The sequence below is a fragment of the Pseudophryne corroboree genome, chromosome 2, assembly GCF_028390025.1.
Source record: "Pseudophryne corroboree isolate aPseCor3 chromosome 2, aPseCor3.hap2, whole genome shotgun sequence".
In the NCBI taxonomy this organism is placed as follows: domain Eukaryota; kingdom Metazoa; phylum Chordata; class Amphibia; order Anura; family Myobatrachidae; genus Pseudophryne; species Pseudophryne corroboree.
Genome location: NC_086445.1, coordinates 579,022,337 through 579,043,283, shown reverse-complemented (window position 1 = coordinate 579,043,283; position 20,947 = coordinate 579,022,337). Strand labels below are relative to the sequence as shown.

Below are 20,947 nucleotides of genomic sequence, written 5' to 3'. Positions count from 1 at the left end.
TGGGATGCAGATAAACTGGTGTATACCACAGGATCAAGATTGGATATTTCCCCCTCCATGGAGTCTGGAGACTTATTTTGTGAAAATCTCATGGGTTTCTTTTTTTTTTTTTCAATTTTTTTTATTGTATTTTTATTTACATATCTTGTAGAAGATGCCTTTTTTCATTTTTCACAGCTCCCAGTTACACGCATGTGAGCATACCTGTGTATCCCAGTTATATGCATTTGAGTATACCTGTATCTTGTTTATTTTATTCATATTTTATTTTTAAATAAAGTAGCCGTTAGATGTTTTAGCAGCCCCTCCTGAGCCCCCACAGCAGCCCCGGATGGAGAAAGTTGAGTTTGGGTGGGTTCAGTACAGTACTAAGCAGGACTGTGCAGTGAATTATTTGTTATTCAGCCCCTGCCCTAGTGGAGCTTACCACTTTACAGTCGAAAATCATTTCATACTATAAGTAGGACTGTGGGAGGAAAAAAGCTAACCTCTGTGCCCACAGCATGCCTCTGCCTGGCAAGCCAGACATTTTCCTGGCTGTAAGCCACCATGAGACTCCATACTGGGCCTATTCATTAACTGTTTGTGCCTCACAGGAGCTCCTGTCCCATCTAGTGCTGCAGTGCAATGGAAAGGTGATGCAATGCAAGATCACTGAAACTCTGTTCTTCTAACACCGCTAGGTCTTGTGATAAACCTACGCAGCCCTTAGGAAAATAACCCTGTATGATAAATGCACATCTTGTAAATAACTAATCCCAAAATGTGGAACATTCGTAATAAATCAAAATTAAGGTTGACTAATTGGAGCCATTCATTTGAGTGAGTCCCTAATATGAAATAATGGAGAAAAACCTCTGTCAAATGCTCTGGCAGAAAATCTCTCTTTTACCTCTCTTACCTTGGAAATTTAAATTTTGATGAAGTGTTTTCCAATGAGACCACATTTGTGGCCAAAGTCAGTCAGACTCAGAAGAGACAGAATCATAATCCAGCGGTAACGTGAAATTGGGATGAAAGGTGGGTGAAGGGCCGGCGCCGGCAATCAATGTAACTACTATATAATAGAGTTCACCATAGTAACCGGCTGCGACAATGGCAAACTTATTTAATCCTTTTATTCCCAACAATTATCTGCATGTAAGGAAATGCAGTTCGCTGTAAATGTTTGTTTTGCAATGTGTAGATACTCAGACCATAGGTATAGACCTAAAGACCAGCTGCATCTCACAGGGGGATCTATTTATTAAGCCATGACGAGAGATAAAGTGGGAGAGATAGCACCAACCAACCAACTCCTAACTGTCATGTTTCAAACACAGCTTGTTGTAACATGGCAGTTAGGAGCTGATTGGCTGGTACGTTATCTCTCTCTAAGGCTTAGTACATAGACCCCATGGTTGGCTATATGTCCGCTGTTCGAGAGTTAGTAGCACAAGTTCATTATTTGTCTGCGCTTTGGAAGCCATGACATGAAAAGTAATATCCTTTTACCTATACAATTAAACAATTTCATGAGGAGTTTTAATTAATAAAAACTAGCTGATGTTTCAACTGGGCTAAGGTTTACTGGGCAGATCATTTTACCCCTTTTCACACCCTTAGGAGTTGAATTTCAAAAAATCGCTGCTTATTGGGTGTCGGAAAATAACTCTGGAATGAAGCAACCAATTACCACGCCAATATTGTTTTGCAAATCTACGGACCAAGACCACTAATTTGGTATATGATGTGCCCTGCTCAGATAATGGCATCATGGAAATATATCGTAAAAGTCGTCCTTCTGCTATTAATATATAGATACCCCATAAGCACATTATTTGCTTGTAAATTGGAATTGAAGTAAATATATTCGTTCTTCGGGAGGCTTGCCACATAGCAACAGCAGGTGGGTTAGGCAGCAAGCCTCCTGAAAAACTCTGAGGGAGAGGAGAGTGAAAGAATTTTCACTCCATTTGCCCTACACTTACAGCAGTGAGCGGGCATGCTAGTGATCGCGGGTCACATGCATGGTCACGTGATTGCGTGCCTGAACCGCTAGTTAGATATTTTGGTCAGCGCTGACATGGAGGACTATGTCTCTGTGACAGATTCTCTGACATTGTCCTCCATGGCTGGCAGTGGTTTAGGGAAAATAGCCCATAAAAGGGCAATATCACCTTCTCCCACCTTTTCTCCCTCCTCAGAGGATATTCCTGTTAAAAGGAAGAATATAAATTCAGTCAGAAATATAATTAATTCTGACTCTAAGGTAAGAAAGTCTCCTCAGTATGATTTAGGGTCATCCCATAGCTCAGGGAGCCCTCAGGCATAAAAGAAAAAACTGAAAAAAAACATACAGTATTAAAGCAAGTCTTATCACAAGGGGACCTGTCCAGGTGAAAGTCCCCTTTTTCCTGGTATTGTCTGTAGCAGACAACTTGATAGTGCCTGGAGAAAGTACAACACTCCTGCCTGTAGCTGGCAAAATATATCTGCCCATAGCAGACAGCATGAAGATACCCGCCCCCAACACATGGTGTCACCTATCAGACAGCCACATACTTCCCATTGGAAACATGCGCACTCTTCCACAGTATATTGGGAGTCTAAGGAAGTTACAAGATCCTCCGCTTCTTCCCAGCATTTAGCATCATTCAAATGGCCAGAATGGCTTTAGCAGGGAAAACCCCTCCACATAAATCATATGCCACACATTGGGCGTTGAAGCAAGATTCCAGAAATTTGCTCAGCTGACATTTAGAGCAACACTTATTAAAGAGGATGAGCTAGTGTTGTGCTCCTATATAGGTTTACCAGATGTTCCTGTACTGTTTGCACTTAGTATAGACCAAGCCCTAACTTCTACAGTGGGTGAAAAAAGACATAACGAACCCACTGAGAAAAATCCAGTGGAAGATAGCGGATGCAGCTGGCCCCTCTTGTATGTACTAGACAAAGCTGAGAGAGAAGGGGAATCCAATGTCTCTAGACTTGCTTGAGGCATGCAAGCTTGCTTTTCTTAAAGCCATTAGCAGATCAACGCTTATTATAGGCCAGACGTTTAATCATATCACCAATATTCGCAGGTCTAGATGGCTTACTAGTGTAGGACTAGTTGACCTAGCTCCAAAATCCCTGGAATTCCCTAATTTGGCTAACGCCAACCTCTTTGGTCCACAATTTATTGAGAAAGTAAAAATACTGTATGACATAAGGCTCAGAAATCCTTCTCCGACCTCAAAAAAGGAAACAAGCATTTCAAAAGGCCCTTTCCCCAAGAAGACCAGACTTCAAGAGCCACAATTCCAACCTAAGACTTTCCAGGCACAAGAAGAACCCAGACAGGAGGTTTCGGTAACAGATCCAATTAGCCTACAGCATCGACCTCAAATGCCTGGAACAACTCCAAGAGAGGTCGCAACTACAGTAAGCATATCCACACACCCTCCTCCCCACAAAACACTCAAAGAATCTTTTTGAAAAATGGCAAAAGATTACCACAGACAAATGGTTGCTGAAAACGAATCAGTCTGTGCTAAACCTCCTTCTAATTCGGTTTCCACGCCAGATACGTCACGTTCCTTGTTCAAGGATTTGCAGTCCTCAGCTAGACAAGGTACTAACAATAGCCCTACTCCAGGGAAAAACAGAACCAGCAGACCCAGCAGTAAGGCTGGATAAGCCACTTGTTTCCAATATTAAAGCAAGATGGCTCTATAAGACCAGTTTTAAGTGTCAAAGTGTTGAACCGACACCTAAAAGCAAAAAAGTTTTGCATGGAGTGTATCACAGACATTCCTTACCTACTCACAAGGAACTGCTTCTGCATAAAAATAGACTTAAAAGAAGCTTTCCACTCTATATTGGTTTACCCCAATCACAGGTGTTATTTCCGATTCTTTTGGAAAGACAGCCTATTTTAGTGGACTGTCATGGTATTTGGCCTCTCTTGTGCACCATACACATTCGCACGGGTCATGAAAGCTGTAGTCTCCCACCTGCATCAGCAGAGCATACTGTGCATCATTTAACTAGACGACATACTGCTAGTACACCCGGACCACGATACTCTTTTGAGAGACAGAGAGTTAACCCTTTCTCTGTTATCCGACTTGGTCTTCCTTCTGAACATCCAGAAGTCCGTTCTTACCCTAACCAAAACATTAATATTTCTGGGGTTGAACCAGGACACCCATTCTTTCTCACTAGCAGACCCACCAGAGAAATGGTTAGACACAAAGGACTACATGCAAAAAACTGCCAAGAAATCAGTATAACCTCAATAAGCTTTTGGTTTAGTAGTGGTTTAAGACCCAAAAAGTAGAATCAGATGACCTTTATAGACTAAGCAATTAAAGTTAGGCGACAAGTGGGATAAATGGTGTCAATCTGCGGCTGGACAAAAAATGTTGCAATGCAAGGGGAGCAGTAACAATTTGTTTTGCATGCAGGGAACATATTACAGGTTGAGTATCCCATATCCAAATATTCCGAAATACGGAATATTCCGAAATACGGACTTTTTTGAGTGAGAGTGAGATAGTGAAACCTTTGTTTTTTGATGACTCAATGTACACAAACTTTGTTCAATACACAAAGTTATTAAAAATATTGTATTAAATTACCTTCAGGCTGTGTGTATAAGGTTTATATGAAACATAAATGAATTGTGTGAATGTACACACACTTTGTTTAATGTACAAAGTTATAAAAAATATTGGCTAAAATGACTTCCAGGCTGTGTGTATAAGGTGTATATGAAACATAAATGCATTCTGTGCTTAGATTTAGGTCCCATCGTCATGATATCTCATTATGGTATGCAAATATTCCAAAATACGGAAAAATCCGATATCGAAAATACCTCTGGTCCCAAGCATTTTGGATAAGGGATACTCAACCTGTACTTGATTTTACATGCAGCACACTAATACTAGGCAACAATTTTCACACTGCAATTTAGGGTTGCACTTGAATGCACCACCCTCACAGCCAGTGGCAGAACTAGCTAGTGGTGGGCCCAGGTGCAAAATTATGCTTTGGGCCCCTGTAGATGGTGTTGCCCACCGCATACAAGCCCTGGAATCTATCGCATTCCGGGGCTTGATACATATGCGGTATGCAGCAAAAACTCTAAAAATTTAATTTTTGGAAGTTTGGCTGCATATTTAAACTTCCTGCATCTCACCCTTAGCCATACACATATAAACACAGAAATACACCTACATAAAATGGGAAATACATAAAACACAGAAAAAACATTTAAAAAATATGTGTGTGGGGGCATATATTACAACTACTTACCATCTCTTCTTCTGAACAGCTGGTTCTTTCAGTCTTTAGATCCAGAAAGGTTTGATTAGTACATAATTTCATCAGGTCTCCCCACTCCCCCACACACACACACACACACACACACACACACACACACACACACACACACACACACACACACACTATATATATATATATATATATATATATATATATCTTTCATTACCAAATAACTTCAATACAATACACCCCTCAACCCACTTCACACCTCAGGTAATGTGCACCCTCACCCTCACCCACACAACAAGCACACACAGTGTCGGACTGGGGCATGTAGGGCCCAGCGTGGGAATGCAGTGGTAGGGGCCCATGTTAGGGGGGTGGCCAGACGGCAGAGGGGGTGTGGCCTGCTACCTCATTGGTTTGACTAACCATTAGAGAGTGCAACGTCTGGGCCCCTTCATAAATATATACAGTAAATTCAGCTGCCGCATGCATAATAATGTACCAGATTAATAACAGCAAAGCACTGTAGAAAATACACCATAGTCCAGTAAAACGTAACATATATATAATGTATGATTCAAGTGCACAGTCTGGAACCTGATCCTTAGAGCAGGAGGTGGGCCCCCAGGTAGTAGGGCCCACCAGTGGTTTACCCTGTACCCATGTGGGCCAGTCCAAGCCTGAGAAAACATATAAATCACCATTGCAGGAGGCTCTGTGTTCCTTGCTTCCACACACCAACTTCAGGCAGCAGGGAAGAAATGAAAGCTGTGGTAGAGAAGGAGGGGGTGGGGACATAGGATGGGGGCAGGGGAGAATGACAGGCTCCGGCTGTGCAGAGCAGTAGGGAGGGAGGGGTCGGGGGTCAGGTTGAGGGGACTTCCCACACATCGCCTGCAGGAGAGAAAGAAATAGGACAATGGCAATGCGGCCAATGGAAGCCAGGGGAAGAAAAGAGGGGAGGCAATCAGGAGGGCATATCCCCTTGAACCACGGGCCTCTGTTTTTTTCACGCAGGGGGATGTCAAAAGCAACTGAGGAGGTGAGAAGATGGGAGAGTAGAAGGGAAGTGGCCTCTCTTCCAGCCGGACTGCCTACTCCTTCTTCATTAGGGTTTGCAGCAAGCCGTGATGTACTATAATGAGTCAGTTTTATTCATGATTAGTACTGCTGATGCAAGCGGCCAGCTGCGGGTCCCTTGATTCTCATGGGCCTCGGTGCATTGCACTTGGTGCACCAGCAGTAGTTCTGCCACTGCTCCCATCTCTAAATCTATCCACACAATTCAACTTAGTCAACCTTAACATACCCCTAGAGTGCAAAATGATTTTTTTTCTTATGGCTGGATGTTTTCCTAACCTAATGACACCCTTTGTGTCATTAAAAGAAACACCTGTTCTGACTAAAGGGGTAGGTTGGTATTAAATTACAAAACCTTAATTTATTCTTGTGGGTATATTTAAATCCAGCCGACTACTATATTTTCTGGTGAGCCATCCTCCCAATAATCCACTAAAATCACCAAAGTGCCCTGAGAAAAGAGGAACAGATCCTTTATAAATATTTTGCAACCATTCTATGTTCATCATTGTCACCTTGCTTTTCTGTTCTTTGGTTTTACTGTTGCCCTGTCTACCTCAACATAGGTATGAGACTGAAGATTTCTTAGCTCGGTCCAATGTGGGGAGATGCCATGATTTTCGAGAAACTGCTGATGTCATAGCTAAGGTAATGAATGATAGAACATTGGCCTTTTACCTTTTGTTATGGCATTTAGGACTAGAACAGTAATATTATTATACTGATTCATTGCTCCCAGTAGAAGTTATTTTTACTTCCGCAGGTCAGGCAACATCCCTGTTACATTTTGGTAAGGATTTGCTGTTAATAATTGTCCCAATAGTAACATTAATCGTTCTAAATGAGTCAAATAAACAAAGTGAAAATAACTTTAGTTATATATCTCCATACTTTCAGTTAACAGCTATGTGGCAGAGGCTGCCTGAGTCTTGTGTAAGACATTGAGGGTCGCCCATCTCAGACTTGTAATAAGGAACAGACCACAAACCTGGAATTAGTTTTCCATGTGATAATGCAGCTCTGCCCTAGGGGTTGTGTGCAAGTTGTTAGTGTACTGGACTGCTTAGCACACGTGTCCTCCAAGGCTCCCCCTTAGTCTCCTTCACTGACTTCATGAGACCCTGCTCTGCACGTGCGATCATTCCTCGCCAGTTCAGCAGGGGCTCAATCTGTATCCCATCAGGCACCATGGACTTCTCTGCCAGAAACTTTGTCAGCTCTCTCAATGTTCAGGCTATTTCCAGTATTTACATTTACAGTATTTTTCATTTTTAGATTTCTTGTTGCTGTTTGGAGCTTTTGGGAACAATGAAACTGGGGGAGGAGGGGGGGGGGACACGACTCAATTAGCTGCTGTTAATTACCGCTGCTATTTGCGCCCCCGGGGATTATTCAATTGTCCCTGAAAGCCGGCACTATTGGGTATTTATTTTCACCTGCCAGACAGGAGAAAAGAATCCCAGATAACTGACCTGTTTATCATGGGCACAAAAGCACATGGATCCAGGAACTTATCCCAGATCCTGCGTGTTTTTGCCAACATGTGTTTTAACACAAAAACTGGTCAATTTTCAGGCAAGAAATATGGGCTGCAGTTGAATTGCCCAATAAAAATTTTAGGCATCTTTACTGAGCTAAAGCCCTTTTTTTTTGTCCAAAAATGTATTGTCACAGTTCAATTACCCCCTAGGTGTTTAACCCACTCTTATCACACGTTTGGATACAGACACAACAAAATGTATATGTATATAGCTCTCTCAACATAAATTGAGAATGTGTGCTATTAATTCTATGGAGAACTGCTGTCAAATCAACAAGCATTAAGAGCTGAGCTATACCCAATATGCTGTCCAATGTTATACTTCCCCCTCCAGTGTAGCATTTATCCATGTTTGCAGTACCAGACTGATAGCTACAGGTACTACTGATGCTAACTATGTAATATACACAGGCAGCATTACTACTGTATGTGTTTGACATCTTTAAAAGTACAGTATGGATATACAATACCTTTTGCTGTAGAATTGTTTTGGTTAGTGTTATACTGCATATTAAACAAATAATAATAATAATAATAATAATAATAATAATAATAATAATATAATTAAACATACATGTATTAAAGTTTAAATTAACAGAAGGATAAGTGATATGAATTACGTTTCAAAGCTCTGCTCAGGTAAAAGCAGTGATGTATGGCTCTCACTAATGTCAAACACACTTTTTAAAAGAGTTCATTGGACAGGATAAAGGCAAATTCTCAGTCAGCAGACTAGCAATGGTTATGCACTGTAGTATGGACCCCTACTTTGTGTTTAGCCCAATGTATTAAAAAAAGACTAATAAACATTAAGGGGGATTCAACTACAGATGTGTCCACTTACATCTAGCCTCCCTGCATGTTAAACAGCCCTTTGTCATGATCCGTGCCATATCTCCTTTTTGCCTCTAGGTGTCACTCTCTGCCTCCTGGTCTGTCTAGCACACAGGTTCTCAAACTCGGTCCTCAGGACCCCATATGGTTCATGTTTTGCAGGTCACCTGTAGATTTTTAAAATGTGACAGTTGGTGATACACAGTGCACCTGCTGGGTGACATGGAAAACGTGAACCTTGTGAGGTCCTGAGGGCCAAGTTTGAGAACCACTGGTCTAACACTTTCTACTCTGTAACCTTGTAGGGTTGATTACCTGGTTATGTGCAGCTGTGGTCTGCACCTGGGAAGCTGCTATTTATCCTCTGCTTACAAGCACTCCTATGCCAGTTCATTAAGTCTACCTCTGTGATTGCAATGCTATGGTTTCCCTGTGCAAGATTTAGTCTGTGCCTCCTGTTCTTCCTGAGTCCAGTAACCTGCGATTATACAGCCCTTGCAATAAACTGCCAGTTCCAGGACATCATCTGTCTGTTTACAGATTCTGGTCTTTGGCTCCCTGCAACTCTGCTAAAGTGTAAGAGCATCTGATCATCTTCGTTATTGTAACTTCAGTGCCTATCTGTATTCCGCTCCAGCATTTCCTTGTTATCTGGAAGTCCTGGTATGTTTTCATACTTGTGACAGTGTTAATCTGGACTCTCCTAGTTGTATTCAGAACTGTGTCAATCATCCTTGGCTTTCAGCATTGTCTATACTCTGGATTTTTATATGGTTGTTTATATCACCAGTTGCAAGATTCTGAAACTATATTGCTGATTAAATTCTGCCTAGGACTTTTGCAATCTTCTATATGAGTTTTTATGTTCCTGCTATGATTTCAGTTCTGTTCAGCAATATCTAGTCTGTTATCCTGGTGCATCCTGACAAGTCCTCATCCTGCTACTGTTTCATTTGCATACATCACCTGAATTCAAGCACAACTGTACTCTCCGTACCTGGCTCCAGTTACTCAGTCTATGTATCTGCCTGCTGCAAGACTCCTCTTACCAGCAGTTTTTGGACTGGGGCATGAAGGGCCCACCGGGGGAATGCTGCTGTAGGGGCCCATGCTTAAAGGTGTAGCCAGCCTCCACAGAGGCTTGACAAACCATTACATGTTCTGTGCCCCATGGTAAATATATAATAAACCAAATTATTGTGAAGTATAATGTAACATATGTGTAATGCATGAATCCAGTGCACTAGGATAGTCTGGAACTTGATCCCTAGAGGAGGAGGAGGGCACACAGGCAGTAGCGCCCACCGGTGGTTTCCCCTGTTCCCCTGTGGGCCAGTCCAACCCTGCTTACAAGTGACTGTCAATTTACATTATCAAGTAATCTAGTCATCAGGGGCTATTATCTGCACTTGTTTTCACCTGTGTTCAAGACAGTTAATGTAATACGTGATCCGGTATCTTGGCATTCGAGTGTCTGTTACCTGGTATTCCAACATCTTACCCTTGAGAGACAATAAATCTTTATATACTACTTCAGGCCTCCCTATAACCTCATTTTATGTATTTCCTGCATACGCACACACAGGGAAGCCTAGTAGTCATGACACCCTTCTAGTCACTCCATGCCGTAGAGTGACTCAGTAGCACCAAGCATCTTCATGTGTAACTTTTTCCATTAAAATGCATTTTAATGCTTATTTGCAAACACGTGGTAATTCCTCAAAGATATCTTTAATATGCAGAAGGTTCGCTATATAAGTGTGGAGAAAAAAGATGATTAAGGCAAAGACAATATTTTAGATGCTGTAATCATGATTTTAATTTATTTTTGATCAAGTTCTTCTGTTCCTCAAAGATATCTTTGATATGCAGAAAGTTCGCTATACAAGTGTTTAGTTTAGTTATATTTATTTAAATATGAAATTTAGTTAATTTACAATTATTATTATTATTAATTTGAATGAATCGTAATGTGGTGATAAGAAGCATTATGAAAATGAGACAGTAAGTTATAACATAAGAATATCAGCTGCGGACACAGCACCCTGAAATGGGCAGAGCACGCCTGGATGTATACTGGGAGGATATAGCACAAAACATTGTGATGTCTTGGAGTGCGATGTCTTGGAGTAATCCTTGACTCCTCCCTCTACTTCAAACCACACATTCAGTACCTCTCAAAAACCTGCCATTTCCATCTCTAAAACATCTCCAGGATCAGACCCTTTCTCATCCAGGATGCTACTAAGACCCTCATCCACTCACTGGTCATCTCCAGATTAGACTACTGCAATCTCCTCTTATCTGGCCACCCTCAAAAATGCCTCTCTCCACTTCAATCTATCCTCAGTGCTGCTGCCCATCTCATCTTCCTCACCAAACGTACTACATCCACATCCCCTCTCTTGCAGGACCTTCACTGGCTACCCTTCCCATTCAGAATCCAATTCAAGCTTCTCACACTCGCCTACAAAGCCCTCACCCACTCTTCTCCCTCTTACATCTCTGACCTTATGTCTCTTTACATTCCCACCCGTCCTCTTTGCTCTGCTAATGCACGCCATCTCTCCTGCCAACTAATTACCTCCTCCCACTCTTACCTACAAGATTTTGCATGTGCTGCTCCCTATCTTTGGAATGCTCTACCTCTCCCCATCTGACTCTCCACCTCTCTACAAAACTTCAAACGGGCTCTCAAGACCCACTTCTTCACCAAACCCAGTCAACTCTCCTCCTAACCCTCTTGTCTATGCTCACTGTCTACCCCGTCTGTGTCACTCTGGCCCCTCACCCTTTAGAGCGTAACCTCGCAAGAGCAGGAACTTCTTTCCTCATGTGCCTTTTCTTACTTACACTATCTTATACTCCATACTCCTTTTGATGGCACCTAACCCCGGGTTTTCTATACCTGTCCTATTTTGTCCTGTACTGCAAGTTCTGTTTTCTTGTTTGCTCATTTTATTATGTACTGTGTAATGGGCACTGCGGATCCCTTGTGGCGCCATATAAATAAAGGATGATAATAATATTTTTTTTAAAAAGATGTCTTTTATTGTGGGTGGACTGACAGAACACCCCTAGATGGATGGAGCAGCTGCAGTCTCTGGATGTATACTGGGATGACATAGCGCAAAATATTAATTTAAATCAAAATATATGTATTTTTTTTATATCACACACCGGCGGTTACAGTGTCACACAAATGAGTCAGAAATATATATAATTAGACACTGTGGTTGACCTTCACTGACAGCGTCGCACAATACGTGTATGAGTATGAAATAATATACTGTGGTCTGACCGGCAGTGTCACAGTACTTATGAAAATGAAATAAAAATTGTATAGTACACTAGGGTACAGCACAAACAAAAATATATATACAGGTTGAGTATCCCATATCCAAATATTCCGAAATACGGAATATTCCGAAATACAGACTTTTTTGAGTGAGACTGAGATAGTGAAACCTTTGTTTTTTGATGGCTCAACGTACACAAACTTTGTTTAATACTCAAAGTTATTAAAAATATTGTATTAAATGACCTTCAGGCTGTGTGCATAAGGTGTATATTAAACATAAATAAATTGTGTGAATGTAGACACACTTAGTTTAATGCACAAAGTTATAAAAAATATTGGCTAAAATTACCTTCAGGCTGGGTTTTTAAGGTGTATAGGTAACATAATGCATTATGTGCTTAGATTTAGGTCCCATCACCATAATATCTCATTATGGTATGCAATTATTCCAAAATACGGAAAAATCCGATATCCAAAATTCCTCTGGTCCTAAGCATTTTGGATAAGGGATACTCAACCTGTATTCATACCATCAGCTGCACTCCACATTAATCATAAATTAATGCTTTCCGGGTGTTACAGGTAATATCCATATCACTATAGACAAACGCTGGTAGTCGGCGGCACTCACGGCATGAAAGAAACCACAACACTAGGATCTGCTCTGACAATGTTTCAATGTTTAGTCAAACATTTTCGTGACGAAAATGTTTGACTAAACATTGAAACGTTGTCAAAGCAGACCCTAGTGCTGTGGTTTCTTTCATGCCGTGAGTGCCGCCGACTACCAGCGTGTGTGTGTGTGTGTGTGTGTGTGTGTGTGTGTGTGTGTGTGTGTGTGTGTGTGTATAAATAATAGAGATGTGCACCGAACATTTTTCAGGTTTAGTGTTTTGGTTTTGGATTCGGTTCTGCGGCCGTGTTTTGGATTCGGAAGCGTTTTGGCAAAACCTCCCTGAAATTTTTTTGTCGGATTCGGGTGTGTTTTGGATTCGGGTGTTTTTTTTTTTTTCAAAAACAGCTTAAATCATAGAATTTGGGGGTAATTTTGATCCCATAGTATTATTAACCTCAATAACCATAATTTCCACTCATTTCCAGTCTATTCTGAACACCTCACAATATTATTTTTAGTCCTAAAATTTGCACCGAGGTTGCTGGATGACTAAGCTAAGCGACCCAAGTGGCCGGCACAAACACCTGGCCCATCTAGGAGTGGCACTGCAGTGTCAGACAGGATGGCACTTAAAAAAATAGTCCCCAAACAGCATATGATGCAAAGAAAAAAAGACAGTGCACCAAGGTCGCTGGATGGCTAAGCTAAGCGACCCAAGTGGCCAACACAAACACCTGGCCCATCTAGGAGTGGCACTGCAGTGTCAGATAGGATGGCACTTAAAAAAATAGTCCCCAAACAGCACATGATGCAGATAGATATAGATATATATATATATATATATATATATATGGGATAGGGGTGCTAGCGACCTGCAGTGTCCATATATACAATAAAAATGAAGAATCTGGCAGGATACGTTTTTTTTAAAAAAAAAGTAAAAGATAGGTTTATTTATACACAATATTGTTTAAAATGGTGGGCTAAAATAATACAAGTATGGAATATTGCTAAAAACTGCATCAGGTGGAAAACTAAAAAAAATTCACAATAAAAAAGCTAAGATAAAAAATCTAATAGACTAAGAATATAATGCTTATCTTAAAAATGGAGGATCAATTGAGGTACATCCAACGCGTTTCGTCAAGGGGTAAGGAACTAATGAGCTGTAGCCCTATTTATAGCTGGTAACATGGGTGATAATTGATTGTGACATCACTTCCTGTTAAGGTTACAAGTTACTGAAAATACATAGAGTTCGAATATAAACACATGTCAGGAGTAGAGAATCTGGTCATAGGTCTAAACAGCTAATTCTTGTGCAAAAACGAGTATTAGAATTGAAGTTATTCTTAGAAATAGTCCGGGGGCGCGTCCTGCGTCACTTCCGCCCCACTTCCTTAGTCCGCCGCATCGTAGTGCGCATGCGCACCTCGCCACACTTCCGGTGTCCGCGTCAAGGTTCAGATGTAGAGATTCCCCACTTCCGGCCAGTTCGTCTTATTAAACGTCACACACTTCCTGTCATGGCGGTGTTCGGCTGGGTTCAGTCATTTATTGGAGGAGATGGGCTGTCAATCATCGCGGCGGCCATTTTCTTAGATTCTTAGAGCCGCAGATATGTTTTCAAACAGTTTTAAAGGGTGTGGACGCAGCTCACATAGAAACATGAAAATAAAACATATATTAGTGCATTGTTGTGATTAAATTGCAGCAAAAGAATACCTATTTATTAGGGGGATTAACTAAGGTTATATTTAGTAAAATAAAGAAAAAAATATAAAGAAAAAAATAAGTTACATATGTCACGACTTAGGTATCAACTGACAATATAGTTTTCAGGAACTAGCTACCAAACAGCACATGATGCAAAGAAAAAAAAGAGGTGCACCAAGGTCGCTGGATGGCTAAGCTAAGCGACCCAAGTGGCCGACACAAACACCTGGCCCATCTAGGAGTGGCACTGCAGTGTCAGACAGGATGGCACTTAAAAAAATAGTCCCCAAACAGCACATGATGCAGATATATATATATATATATATATATATATATATATATAATATACACACACACTGGTGGTCAGCAAAATTCTGCACTGTCCTCCTACTATATACTGCGCACAACTACAATGCAGCACAGATATGGATAGCATACTTGACGACACAGAGGTAGAGCAATGGACTACTGTACCGTACTGCTATATATATATATATATATATATATATATATATATATATATATACTGGTGGTCAGCAAAATTCTGCACTGTCCTCCTACTATATACTGCACACAACTACAATGCAGCACAGATATGGAGCGTTTTCAGGCAGAGAACGTAAATATTTGCAGCACACTGAACACAGAAACTGAGAGAACGCAGCCACGTCCTCTCGCTATCATCTCCTATGCACAAGTGAAAATGGCGGCGACGCGCGGCTCTTTATATGCAATACGAATCTCGCGAGAATACGACAGCGAGATAATGACGTTCGGGCACGCTCGGGTTAACCGAGCAAGGCAGGAAGATCTGAGGCTGCCTCGGAACCGTGTAAAATAGGTGAAGTTCGGGGGGGTTCGGATCTCGAGGAATTTACCCACTCATCTCTAATAAATAAATTTAGGGTTTTTAGCTTTTATTATTTTAATTTTACAGTGGGGCAGAGCCCCAGGATCGATGGACAGATCACTCCTTTTTCAGATACAGCAGACATACAGAGCACCCCTTTCAGATACAGCAGACAGAGAAAGCACCCCTTTTTCAGACATAGCAGATAGATAGTGCACCCCTTTTTCAGATACAGCAGACATAGAGAGCACCCCTTTCAGATACAGTACAACAGCTGGAGCACCCACCCCACGCCACACCATGCCAGACAACACAGTACTGGAGACTGACACGTCCATCCACTACACACCCCACAGCCAGAGTGAAGAAGGCGCCGATGCAAGGGGACTTGCATATATATAGAATCAAAAACCTGCGAGAATCCAGGAAGATGACAATCGGCCATGCTTTGGGATCTGCGTAAGGCGGGATGTCCCAAGCCAGACTCAGCTCCCGCCTCGCATCGCAATGTTCGGATGGGTTTGGTTCACCGAGAACCGAACCCGCTCATTCCTACTGGTACCAGCTTATGGTCATTTGTTAATTACCTACCTGTGATCCTTGTCACATCTCATTTGGAGGCAAACTCGTATTTAACTAATAATTTTATGCTTCGATCAGTATATTTTTCAGACTGACTCTACCATTAAGATTATTAGTGGTCTATTTATCACCATCCGCAACTGGTGATGCGAATAACAGGTGATAAACTCGACCAAACTCGCACTGCAATAATTGATTACATCGCATGGATGTATCAATTATCGCACGCAGTGACAGAACTTGCAGGCAAGCTCTGTCCCTGTGATGCCTCTTCACAGCATCATCGGGGTATTTTTCTTAAAAAATACGCTGATGTCCTACTGCGCATGTGCCGCCTTTCACTACGGCTGCTGCTGGGTCCCCCCCATCGCTACTACCCCCACGCCGCAAAAATCCCCCTCCCCGAATTTTATACTTACCAGTTGAGGAGCCGATGTCCACTCCAGGAGGCTGCCGAGCCCTGGGTCCTTCTTCTGCACTGTGACCCCCACTGCTGTAAAGTGCGCTGTCACTTTGCAGCATCACTTTACTGCAGCAGGGTCACAGCACTCACTGGAGCAGCGGAAACAGGCTCCTGGACTGGTAAGCATGGGGGGGGGGGGGGAGTTTAAACTTTTTTATTTTTACACTGTTATTAGCTTGTGTCTTCCATTGGACACACATAGCTGATCACTGGGGCCCGGTCCACGCACAGCTTTCTCTGCCAGGGGGCAGAGAAAGATGGGCAAAGGCTGCATATCGCAGTGAGCCCTGTGAATTCGCCAAATTATCACAGGGCTGACTGTGGTATTTTTTTACTTTTTTTTTTTTTTTTTTTTTTTTTTTTAGTAAATTCGGCCACATCGCATTTCATGTAATTACTTTCAAAAAATGACAAAGGGTTTGGAGCAGTTTTCATGAAAACTGCTCTAAATGCCCTTTAATCCATTTGAGTGATACTTAAATAATGTGAAAAGGGTGTGAAAACACCCTTTTTCACATTATTTTAATAAAAATAATGTTAATAAATAGGCTCCTAATGACCTGTAGAACTTGGTTGACACAATCCTAATGAAAATGAATTCAGTTATAAAACATAACATTTGCGCATAAAACAGCCTGTCTGCATGTTAGGAAATGCGTTTAATGTAGTTTGCACAAAGTGTTATCTAGAAATGTGTATATTTTTCATATTGTACCTTTTGGAGATTTGTAATTTCATTTTTATTTTGCATTAGAAGGTACTTTTATTTCCTATGAATGCACAAATTTGTATTTAAAATAACATATTTCCAATATCTAGGTTTCACAATGTAGTCAGGAGTGATATCTGTGTTTACAGAGAAATTGCACACATTTTAATACATATAAGTGTTAATACTGTAGTTTATTTTTATCAATTAACAAAATGCAAAGTGAATGAACAGAAGAGAAATCTAAATCAAAATAATATTTGGTGTGACCACCCTTTGCCTTCAAAACAGCAGCAATTCTTCTCTTTTTACACACAGGTACACTTGCACAGTTTTTGAAGGAACTCGGCAGGGAGGTTGTTAGAAACATCTTGGAGAGCTAACCACAGATCTTCTGTGGATGTACTGTAGGCTTGCTCAAATCCTTCTGTCTCATCATGTAATTCCAGACAGACTCAATGATGGTGGAGCTCTGTGGGGTCCATATCATCGCTTCCAGGACTGTTTATTCTGCTGTACGCTGGAGATAGTTCCTACTAGTGACCTTGGATGTATGTTAGGAGGCATTGTCTTTCAGCAGAATAAATTTGGAGCCAATCAGACGCCTCTCTGGTGGTATTGCATGATTGATAAATACTCTCTGTAATTAACAGGAGAGGAGCTCTGGCAGGCATATACCCCCAGGAGGGAAGCCTGGGGCAGACATATTCCTCTTGTGGGCATCCTGGGCAGGCATGTAGCTGATGCTGAGTAGAATGCACAGTACAGTACCTTGAATGTTTTCTCACTGCATTTCCCCCGGAACAAGTATGGGCGATACTGAGTCTTTGCTTTTTCTTCTTGGCTGCATACTGTAACTTGCTTTGTCTTCTTTTACTTTTCATTTTTAGAAACTGTCAATGTCTCCATGCATATTGACTGCCAGGCACGTCTTCTGGGTTTGTGTGTGTGTGTGTGTGTGTGTGTGTGTGTGTGTGTGTGTGTATAAAATAACAAAATACTCTGCAATTCTCACAGTAGTAGATAGCTCTTGTCGTCCTGAGTGCCCTCTCAAGTGAGTAAATCCTGATAATGCAACGGGTGGCATTCATAGCTTGTAAACCAATTGGACAGAGGCTCCCAGTAGTCCTCTGAGCATTCAATGTTTCAATTTTTATTCAAAATTGTCAGCAGAAACAAAATAAAAATTTTGAATAAAAATGTTGAACACTCAGAGGACTGGGAACCTCTGTCCAATTATGTATTGTATATTACTTATATAATAAAGTTGTAATTGCTGTGTCTGTATGTAGATAGATAGATAGATAGATAGATAGATAATTTATTTTTGTGAGAAATTACTCCTTGGGACTGTGTATGAACTATGGAGACAACATTTTTTTCAGAATTTTTGTTTGTCTATTCGTTACGGCATTACGCAAAAACTGCGGGATGAATTTGGATTGTGTTTACAACTTTACACTATTGTATAGCTTAGTGATCTAAATGTATGTATTATCTCAATGTGACATCAAGGAGAGGGCAATAAAGGAAAAACCAGACGCATGCAGTGTGCAGGCTCCTCAAGATAAAAATGACTCTATGGGGTAAATTTACAAAAATTTATGTTTCAACCAAACACGATTGTGATTGCAACTTTTTTTGGGGGGAAACATAATAATCTACACAGCTACCGTGTTTTTTGCTATCTGAGTTTTCCGGTGTCGATGTAATTCGTATTGTCGGGTAGTGTTTTACGGGGGAATGTAGTAAAACACTGCCGGACATGACACAATGAAGTCCAGCCAGATCAATGAGATCTGTGCAGGGCTTCTTTGTGTATAGTATTAAACTAGTTAAAAAATAAAAAATAAAGAAATGTGTGGGGTCCCACGGCTCTTGAATCGATTCTCGTTCCAAAAAGATAGCGGAAAAAGGGCGTAAGTGCCCCCAGTATTTTTGAAACCAGCACCATACTCCATTAGTCAAGGAGATAATGCCACAGCCGGGGACACATTTATACTGGTGCCTGCGGCCGTGGCATTACCCCCCAAAATAGTCAGCCCTGGCTGGGGTTCCATGGGGTAGTGGTGAACTCCTAATAAAGAGGTCCCCCCATCAAGGCACCCAAGGGCCAGGAATGAAGCCTGGGGTTATCCCCACAATCCGTGGGCTGTGGATGGCAGGCTGATAGCCATTACGTGTAAAAAGTAGGATAAATATTGTCTTTTGCTGTGGAACTACATGTCCCAGCAAGCCTCTTCCGCAGGCTGGCACTTGTAGAACCACAAGTACCAGCATGTGGGGCATTAAAGGGCCCACTGGTACCTGTAGTTCCACAGCAAAATAAATATTCCAATAAAGCCAAGACACACACGCACAGTGACAGTATAGCTTTAATTAAACATACATGCACACTCACACTCACGATATACTTACCTACATCCCACACAGAGAATCAGTCCCCTTGTCCAAGTAGAATCCATAGGTGATCTGTAAATAAAAAAATTATACTCACCTACAGTTTATCTAGTGTAGATCAGTTCTTTTCTGTCCATGTAGGCATCCACTGGGTTAAAAATAACAAACCACAGCTAACCAGGACTAGATCGGATATGTAGAAGTATATGTGTACACATACACTTCTACTACACGACTGCGGGCTCTCCATGCGACGAATGGCTGGCTGGCCCTCTACTGACAATCAGGAGCAACTGCCATAGCAGCAGCTTCCTGATTGGCTTTGATCTCCCAGGACTCAGTCAATCGTAGTTTGCCCATAAGAATGAATGGAGACGCTCAGCTCCATTCATACCTATTGTAACCCTGTGGGTAAACTAAATATTGGACGTATCAACAATAGCCTATGTGGCTAGGAGAAGTGGTAATTATTGATGGAAGGTTCTAGGGACCTTGGTGCTCTGCCCGCGGGGACATAGACAGCCAGAGTGAAAGCCACGAGGCAATGAAAAAACTGTTGGATGTGCGGGTGAAGGGCTGACGCAGAGATAACGGACGAGAGGAGAGAGGAGACGGCGCGGTCAGAGCCGGAGAGGACTACGGAAGCCTCTGTCCGGTAATAAGTGAAGCTATCATTTCCCGGTGTGATTACAGGGTCCTGAGGAGTGCAAACGGGAGCCGCAGTGAGCAGACTTCCGTGGACTACGGATGCAGCTTTGGCCCCTCCGTGAAGCAGGTCCTCAGGCAGCGAGAGCAGAGCGGTGGAGCCGCCGACGTCAGAGCCCGGCACACGGAAACTTCGAGCTGTGACCCTCGGTAAGCCGGCCCACTGTTAGTGATAGAACCACCGCGTCTTCCACCAAAATATTGAGACCCCCTCCCATTCAGGGGGAATGAAGCAGCACCAGTATATTGCTAGCCTATAATTACCAAGAGGGCCAAGTCAAGGGAGGAGCCAGGAGAGTCAGTCTGAAGGAAAAGGAAACTCCTCTGCTGGAGGTAATTGATTGCTACGTACTATCACTAGCTGAGCCACTATAACGGAAAAGATAACTGAGCAGTTAGGAGGACTGTCAATTGGGAGAGTGCTGAGGTGAGGTGCGTTGTCTAGCATAGAGAGGAGAGCTGCGCAATTTGCTTATAAGCCACTGTATCAGTGCAAGAGACTTGGGGGAAGGGGCTGAATACTTCATTATTAACTGTATCCACCCTGCTGCTGAGGGGGAGAATATAATCATATATCACCTGAGGATCACCAGCCCAGCTCTACTACCACCATATAGTGGGCAGTGTTGTAACACGTTGGAGGACATTTGAGAGGGAGCTAGTGCCCATTATCACCCATTGCTCTACTGAAGAGTGCATACGAAATACAGGGTAATACTAGCCACCAATTGTGGGATACGATACGGAGTATTCTGCCTTCGTTAAAGAGACTATAGTATTGCTAGTGAGGACTGAACCCTATTCACCTCATATCTATTTATAACTTAATTATAATTTATTGTGGAACCAAATTATACATGGTAATAGTCTATTATATGAGTGTGGAAAT

General features: G+C 41.9%; 1 long non-coding RNA gene across 1 annotated transcript in view; it reads left to right on the top strand.

The window, feature by feature from the left end:
* The first annotated feature begins 9,117 nt into the window (after positions 1-9,117).
* Positions 9,118-20,947, top strand: part of LOC135036804 (uncharacterized) — a 255,806-nt gene continuing 243,976 nt past the window's right edge. Inside the window, exon 1 of the long non-coding RNA XR_010231459.1 lies at positions 9,118-9,292. This is a non-coding gene — a long non-coding RNA (uncharacterized LOC135036804). The remainder of the gene's footprint in view (positions 9,293-20,947) is intronic.